Source organism: Dromiciops gliroides, chromosome 1 (genome assembly GCF_019393635.1).
Source record: "Dromiciops gliroides isolate mDroGli1 chromosome 1, mDroGli1.pri, whole genome shotgun sequence".
NCBI classification, from domain to species: Eukaryota; Metazoa; Chordata; class Mammalia; order Microbiotheria; family Microbiotheriidae; genus Dromiciops; species Dromiciops gliroides.
Window position 1 is genome coordinate 312,335,305 of NC_057861.1, and position 9,283 is coordinate 312,344,587.

The following is a 9,283-nucleotide window of genomic DNA, read 5'->3' on the forward strand; positions in this document are numbered from 1 at the left end:
ATATAAGATATAGCTCTTGAAGGGAAAGTGAGAAAGATACTCAAAGAAATTGTAGTGATATAAAAATATCAATGGAATTTATTTTTAGAATAAATCATATATAACCATGTAAACAAAAAAAGTAATATATCTTCATGGCCAACATAAATTCCTACTGTTAAAGTCTCAGCTGTTTCTTTATTGTTCTCTATTGTTTGAATTAATGTTATGAAATGGGATGTGTGTTAATATAGCCCAATAGTTTGTGTGCAGTGTAACTATGTAGCTATTCAATCATATTATGGAAATTTAGGTACAAATAACTTCACTTTTTTTTTTTTATCCTAGGAGTTTCAAAAGGAAAAGTAAAAGATTGGAGTATCTATGATTGGTAGCATCTCTGTAAGATCAGTGCAAGAGAGGTTGAAGTGAACCAGAACTGAGTTTCTGTCACTAAACTAAAAGCTGGTATGTTTTCTTTGGTTATGGTTTTAGTTTTGGTTTTGGTTTTGGTTTTGGCTACAGGATCATAGTATCAGCCCTCATCTTTGGTTATCACTTCTCTCCCAACTTGAAATGAGTTCATTGTCCTTATTTATTTTCATCCCAGTTTTAAAAGTAATCAAGGCGGCAGCTAGGTGGAGCAGTGGATAGAGCACCAGCCCTGGAGTCAGGAGTACCTTAGTTCAAATCCTGCCTCAGACACTTAACACTTACCAGCTGTGTAACCCTGGGCAAGTCACTTAACCCCAATTGCCTCACTAAAAAAAAAAAAAAGTAATCAAGGGATATATCTTGAAATTTCCTTATTTTCCCCAAAAGTTGAAACATCTCTTTTATTAATTAATTACTTCCTGCTCTAATTTATTAAATATTACGTAGGCATATATTTGTGCCTGGACAAATCTGTTTTCTAATAAACTTTTTCTTGTCTCTCTACATCAGACTCCTCAATCTCCCTAACTTAAATAAACATCAAGATTATTGACTATACTTGTGTAATCAGCAATTAAGAGTTAAAGACTTCTTTATAATATATCAGCTATGGCAAAGATCATATCCAAATTCACGTTTAAGCAATATTACAACTGATGATTTCTCCTCAGTTCTGAACACATATCTCACCATACAGTTCTCTCAGAATACCAATTAAATTATCATCTCAAGAATTCTCTTCATGATTCTTCACAAGATCAAGATTAGACTAGTTCTCTCAAGAAATTAGTCCTTTTAGTCCTTTTACTTTGTGCTCTCTACAACTATAACTCTTAACAGTCTGTTTAGCATAATAATTACATTTGCAGATTCCTCACAGACTCCTTAAAGAATGACAATTAAGTTGTCATTTCAAGATTATATTAGCTCTTAATGATACAGTAGGATATATTTACAATCTCTGTGGAAAAGGTTATTAGAGATTGTTATTGTTGTTGTTGCTATTATTCTTTTACCTCCCCTAAAAATGTTCTACATCAACAATGTTTAAGATCAATTTCTATTCCATCACAAACTCCCTTACCAACCCCATTGATGATCCACAATGTATTGTCAAACTTTAAAAATCACTATGCTAATTTTCTGATGTTTTTCCCTTCTGGTAGTCTGGTAGAAGACAATTGTGGAAACAGAGATGGGGAAGATATGACAATTCTTGACCACCTGAGTTGTGGAAAAATGAAGACAAATATGTGCTGAACTCCAATTCTCTAATCAAAGTTTGCTGAGAAAAGTGGGAGCATGGAGGAGAGTCTAGAACATTATGGTCCCCGCGTCCTTTTTCAACTCTGGTTTCCACATTGTTCCTTTCCTCAGTCTCTTTCTTCAATTCCTTGCAACCTGGTTTCCTTCCATGACCACTTTATTGAAACTACATCTCAAAGTTCACCCATGATCTCTTAATTATTAAATTTGTGATTTTTTCTCATTTCTTATCCTCCTTTACAACTAGAACATGTAATACCTTTGATCATAGTATAATGAAAAGAACACTGGCTCTAGATTCAAAGGACCTAGGTTAAAATTCTGCCTCTGATTCTTACTACTTGTGTGATATTGGGCACGTCACAGGACCTCAGTTTCTTTGGATATACAATAAGGAAGTTGGACTTCTTGGTCCCTGATGTCCTTTCTAGCTCCAGGTCTATGATTCTATGACCATCCCCTTCTTCTGATATTCTGTCCTCTCTTAGTTATGTATAGAACTATCACATTACCTAGCTTACTATTTTTAGGATAAGAAGTTCAAATTTCCTGAATTATTCCTCCTGTCTTTATGAGATTCCTGACCACTTAAGGTGAGTGTTTCCCAAGTTTCTGTCCTTGGACTTCTCTTGTCTTTCTCTATGCTCTATTCCTTGATGAGCTCCTTCACTTTCAAAGCTACAACTAATCATTTTGAAGATAATTTTCAGATGTATATGTTTAGTCCTGACTTCTTGTCTGAGCTTTAAGTTCACAACACAAGGTTTCTCCATGAAGGCATGGTTCAAATACCATTTAAAACATTCTTTTTGGTGAGAATGCAATGGATTGATCATTGGTCTTAGAGTCCAAAAATCCCAGGTTCAAGTCCTGCTTCAGACACTCACTACTTGTATGACACTGTAAGTCACTTCACATCTCTGACCCTTAGGTTCCTCGACTATAAGATATAGGGTTTGGGCACAATGACTGCTAAAGTCCCTTCCAGATCTAACCATGAACTTCAACTATTTCAATGTCTCAATTAACTATTTATTAAGTGCCCACTATGTTCTAGGCAGTGTGAGAAGAATGTCCAACAGAGACATGATTGGTTTGAAATGTCTTGGAATGTTATATCCTTGCCGATAGGGATTGTTTCATTAATTGTATTTGTATCTCCAGTTCCTATCAATTGAAAATTCGTCTGACCCCTCTCCCTCCAACCCCCCCCCCAATATGCTTCTGCTTCTACCTAATATCATTCTTTTGGTCAGTGTCACTGGTATTCACCCAGCATCCCATATTTTAAACCTTTATGTTATCTTTGGCTCTTCTCTCTCCTTTATCTCTCATGTCCAATAAGTTACCAATCAATCTCTTCTCACCATAATTGCACTTAGCTGACATACTCAAATGTACCCCATGCCTCCCATGTTACTTTCACTTCAGGTTATGAAGCCCCTGACAAAGAGGATGTCAGTGGAATGAATCCTCTTTGTTGTCAGTAGAGGCACTACCATTTCAAAAGCCTTTATCTTTGAGGGGGTTCCTTTGCATGCAGCTTTTTGTACCTTAATTAAAAGGCCCCCAAAAGCATTATCACATCTAAAAGAGTAACATGAAATATTAATTCCTAGCATTGGGACTGAATGAATGCAAGCTAATAAATTCACAAATTCAATTACCACAAACTATCAGATGTCGTTGTGTTTAATTGCTCTGGATTACTCTTTAGACATCATAATGAAATTAATAGAACATGCTGGTGATCAATAGCAATGGATTAATTGATTAATCACTGACACATAGTTAGATTCTTCCACCTCTAGGCACGATTATTTATTGCCATGCAGTTCCAGAGCAAACACCTTTGGAAGAGGAAGAGAGGAAAGAGGTTTGGACATTATCCAAAGTTCAGTGTGGGGTGATAGGGCTCTTTGCATATATATGGGATATGTCACCCTTGAAGGGTAAGCATTATGCTGCTCATTAATATATTATCAAGGTCTCTTCATAAGTGAAAGAAACACAGTCATCCTTCATGGATGAGTTATTGTATTTATTCCAGGAAGATTTATTAAAAATTAACAATGTATCATTTTACATTTTTGGTACCTGCCAGTCCCTAAAAATACACAGAATGATGCATATTGGCACAGTGACTTTTTTTTAACTTGCTAAATATTTAAAAATCTCTACCTTCAAAAATAAACAATCCTTCCTTCCACACTCATTCCCAATTCTGACTCCTGCACTTCCTACTTACTGCTCTAGATGCCAGGTTAGAATGAGAGAACCATAGTCTGCCTAATGCAATTGCTTACTGATGTTCAGAAAACAGAGACTATTCTTTAAACTAAGCAGGAGGCTGGATTACTCACACTCATGATCCATGCATGAATTTAGCAATTAGAAAAGGAATGTGGTTGTTCTCTACCTCAGTATAGCAGAATGAATAGGGTATTGATGAGTTTAGGAAGATATAGGGTTCAAATCCTACCTCAAACATCAGCTATGTTCAGGAATCTTCCTGAGGATATATAGTACTAGAACAGATATATGTCATATATATGGTCCCTCTAGCTCAGTCTAGTGCTCTTAATAAGCAGTCCAAATAAAAAAAGAATTGGAAGGCTATAATTCTTCTCTTCTTGACATTAACTTCAAAACTTAGTTATGTCTGCAAAATGTACTGGCTTCCCTTGATATGAAACTTTGAATGTATATTACCTGTGAAATTATCTAAATATTTTGAAAATATTATATAACATTATATATATATACATATATGCATAACATATCATATGTACACATGTAGGTACAATTATGATAGATATCTAGGTTGTTTTTTTTTCAAATTTACTTCTCTATGAGGTGTTATTTTGTTGTTGTTTAGTTATTTTTCAATCATTTCCAGCTCTTCATGACCCCATTTGGGGTTTTCTTGGCAAAGATACTGGAGTCTTTCACCATTTCATTTTACAGATCAGGAAACTGAGGCAAAGAAAGTTAAGTGACTTTCCCAGGTTTACACAGCTAGTAAGTGTCTGAGGCCAGACTTGAAATCAGGAATATGAGGCCTAGCACTTTATCCATTGTACCACCTAGCTACCCAGTAGTAATTTACTCTCCATTATATCAAACAGAATATTTTTTCTGTCCTAAATTCAAGTCTTTCAAGTTTCAAAGGATGGTCCTTTCTTTTGGCATTCTAGGATCTGGTAAAAATGCGCATATGCCTAATACTCATACATAAATTATTATTATCCTCTGTAGGACAAAAGTTTTGAGCTGGAAGGGATATTAGTGAGTGATCATTTATTCTAACTTCTTTATTTTATAGGTGAGGAAACCAGAGGAATCTTGCTCAAGGTACCATGGTAAATTAGTAGTTGGTAGAGATGAGAAATCTGATCTTCTGGTTCTAGTTCTCTTTCCCACTACTGTCTACTGCCTTCCATAATTCCAGGACCTCACCAGTGATATGAGCCACAAGTGATAGAGCTGTGTAAGTGGACAACATGCAAGACAGAATCACTAAATTAGAAAGGACTTCAAAGGCTATTTAGTCCAACCTTAATCTATTCAGATAAGAACCCCATATATAATGTTACCTGATCAGTAATCATACAAACTTTACTTGAATAACTTTCAACAATGGCAAGACCACTATTTCTCAATACAGCCCATTCCACAATGGGAGAGCAATATTTAGGTAGCTTCTATTAAACTCTATTTTTTCTCTGTAACTCATATTGAATTCTCTTAGTTCTGCCTTCTGTGGCCAAGTAGATTATATCTAATCCCTTTTTCACGTGACATCCCATTAAGTAATTGAAGATAGCTAGCATCATATCCTTCCTAAATAACTTCTTTTCACAACAGGACAGCAGTCTTCAAGTGGCATGATCTTGATTCCCTTACATATATTGGTTATTCTCATCAAGTTACTCTCCCACTAAACAATAGGACCCAGAACAATACATACAGAACAGTTCAGCTGTGGCTTGAGCTGGGTAGAGAATTGTGAGACTATCACCTCCCCTTTTAAAGACCACCGACCTCGGAATTCAACCCAAGCTTACATTTTACACATGTATAAACTAAGACCCAGACAGGTTAAGTGACTTCTCTCACAAGTAATAAATGTCAGAGGTGACATTCGAAGCCAGGTCCTCTGACCCAAATCATGCCACTGATCTTAGATGCTGCCACTCCAACTGATCTAAATGATATTTTTTTAGTCAGGAAAGATAGTCAACCATTCTATATGCAACCTTAGCACACAACCCCTTCTTCGAAGTTTTAATTCTGGTAAAACTGATGATCATAAGACTTAAGAGGAAACAAAGACTTCTTAGATTCAGGAAAAGGGGCTCAAATCACACATTAGACACTTACTAGCATAGTTACTGTCACAGAATAGGTGTTTAATATATGCTTATATTGATCATTATCCCAGTGAAGTCAGTTAACTTTGATGAGCCTTAGTTTTCCTTACCTATAAGATGGTGATAATAATAGTACCTACTTCATAAGAGGTTTGCACGTCTCTAATGAGATGTTTGAAAGAAGTGATTTCAAACATGAAATACATTATAAAAGTGAATTATTGTTATTATTAGTTTTATTCCTTATTGGGAAAGGGCAGAGGAGTCCTGTTTTGAAGTCTGATTCGGATTGGGCAAAGTTTGCATTTATTTTATGGGGTAAAAAGACGGGAGAGGTATGACTCCTGCTTGTGCAGAAGTCAGAGATGCTAAGTTGTTTGTGCCACAACACTATTCCTCCCTCACTACCTCACTATCCCTCTCTCCACAAAGGCCCTTCCATACCTTTTCATCCCTCCTCAAGCCTCCTGTGGCTCCCCTTCCTGCCACTATCTTAGCTGAGAAATTTGTATAATATTTTACAGAAAAAATAATGAGGCCATTTCCCATGAACTCCCTCTTCCATATCTTCCATATCTCATCACTCAGATGCCTTGTGCCACTATCTTTTCCTTTACCCCTGCCTCTCATGAAGGGGTTGCCTTACTCCTCTACCTCAACAAGTGATCCCAATTCATTTTGTCTTCTTTAACTGATTGTCTGCTCGGTTATCCCCACTGTATCACTTATTTTCAATCTCTCCTTGTCTACTAGCTCCTTTCCCTCTGTCTACAATCATCCCAAAATCTCCCCTATCCTTAAAAAATCCCCACTTGATCCTTTCATCCCTAATAACTATTATCCTCTATTTCTCCTGCCCTTGAAGGCTAAACTCCTTGAAAAGGCCATCTGTAGTTGATGCCTTTACTTTCTCTCCTCTTACTTTCTTCTTAACCCCTTATAATCCAGGTTCTGACTTCATCATTTCACTGAAATTTCTTTCTCCTAAGTAACAAATGTTTTTGATAATATGATTGTCAAATGCAATGACCCTTTCTCAATCTTCATCACCTTCAATCTCTCTGAAATCATTGATACTATTGATCATCCTCTCTTCCTCGACACTCACTTCTCCACAGATTTTGGAATAACACTCTTTCCTTCTTCTTCTTCTTCTTCTTCTTCTTCTTCTTCTTCTTCTTCTTCTTCTTCTTCTTCTTCTTCTTCTTCTTCTTCTTCTTCTTCTTCTTCTTCTTCTTCTTCCTGGGAAATGAGGGTTAAGTGGTTTGCCCAAGGTCACACAGCTCATTAAGTATCAAGTGTCTGAAGCTGGGTTTGAACTCAGGTCCTCCAGAACCGAGGGCCCGTGCTTTATTCACTGCACCACCTAGCTGCCCCTCTCCTGGTTCTTCTTCTACCAATCTGACTGCTCCTTCTCAGTCTTCTTTGCTCTAACCTCATGTAAATCATGTTATCTAATGTGCAGCATGTCCCATAGGGTTTGATATCTTCCTTTGGGTTCTGGGCCACTTATTTTCTCCCTCTGTATTACGTACTACATTTTAACTCAACATGTCCAAACTGAACTAATTATCTTTCCATCTAAACCCTTCCCCCATATTACCTTCCCTTTTACTGTAGAGGGCAGCATCAGCCCCCAATCCCTCAGGCTCACAATTTAGGTGTAATCCTCAACTTTTCTCTATCTCTTACACTCTGTATCCAAGCTGTTGCAAAGACTTGTTGATTTTACCTTTGTGACATCTTTCCAATCCACCTTTTTCTCTCATCTGGTAAATGGCCTGATTACTTAACAAATGGACTGCTGTAACAACTTTCTGGTGGGTATGCCCGTCTCAAGTTTCTCAACATTCCAATTCATCCTATATTTAGCCATCAAAGTGATTTTCCTAAGAAGTAGGTCTGACCATGTCATATCCCCTACACACACACATACACACACACACACACACACACACACACACACACACACACACACTCAAAAAATTCCATTAGATCCCTTTCCTTCCAGGACCAAATATGAAACCATCTGTTTGACATTCAAAGTTAGACCCATTTTGCCTTTCCAGTATTCTATACCTGCCATCTTAGCTCATCCTCCTTGACCCAGTGACACTGGCCTCCTTATTGTCCCATGCCCAATACATTCTATTTCTTGGTTCTAAGCATTTCTCTGGCTGTTCTCATTAAATGAAATGCTCATCACTTTCATTTCTACCTACTGTATTCTGTGCTTTCCAACTAAAATCCAATCTTGCATAGGAAACTTTTGCCAAGCCCTTCCTCTTTCTTATTCCTTATTATTATCTCCTATTGTGTATATAACTTCTTTGCATATGTTTATGTGTTGTTTCCCCATTAGATTGTGAGCTCCTTCAGGTCAAGGCTTGTCTTTTTTCTCTTTTTGTATACCCATTGCTTAGCAGAGTGCCTGACACAATAGTAATCACTTAACAAATGTTTCTAGGTCATTGACCAAAAACCAAAGCTATATAGAAGAGGCAAGGTATAAGGAGGTTCCATCTGTAAGCATAGCACCTATTATTTTCATCAAGGGTTGGTTAGGACTTGCTGTTGCACACTCCTAGTCTAGTGTTCTGAAATGTATACTTCCTACTGTCATTAATGTGTGGTATAGTAAACTGGTTAGCTGGGGGTGGGAAAGCAAATATTGGTGATATTGATTCTTTGGAAGGTCTGAAATTATTGCATAATTCAGAGGTGTTTATATCCCCTTTACAATTGAGTAGAGACAGGGAGAAAGGACCTAATGCAATATCTCATGGAGTGAAAAGTGACATTTGTGCTTCAGTTAAAATAAACAAAAATCTTGGAGGCTAAGAGGACATCACCTTGAGGTCAAGCTAGACAGAAAACATCTCTCTTCTTATATGGCAAGAAATAAATATTTTATTTTTCTTCTCTGTGGCTATTTTATTGTCAGAGAGTACAAACTGTACATTCGAGGGAATAATCCATCAATCAATAAATATTTATTAATCACCTAATGAGTACTCAGCCTTATGCTGGCCAGTGAGTCAGAAACAGTAAAAGTGAATAATAAAATATGATTTCTGCCCTCAAAGAACATATAGTCAGATAGATAAATATAATTCACACAAGATAATTAAAAATATTTCATAATGGAAGATGGGTCACTTCTTCTCCTAGACTCCAAGAGCAAACCTAAATCTATGCAAGTCCTCTACAAAGGGCCAAGAGGTATATAT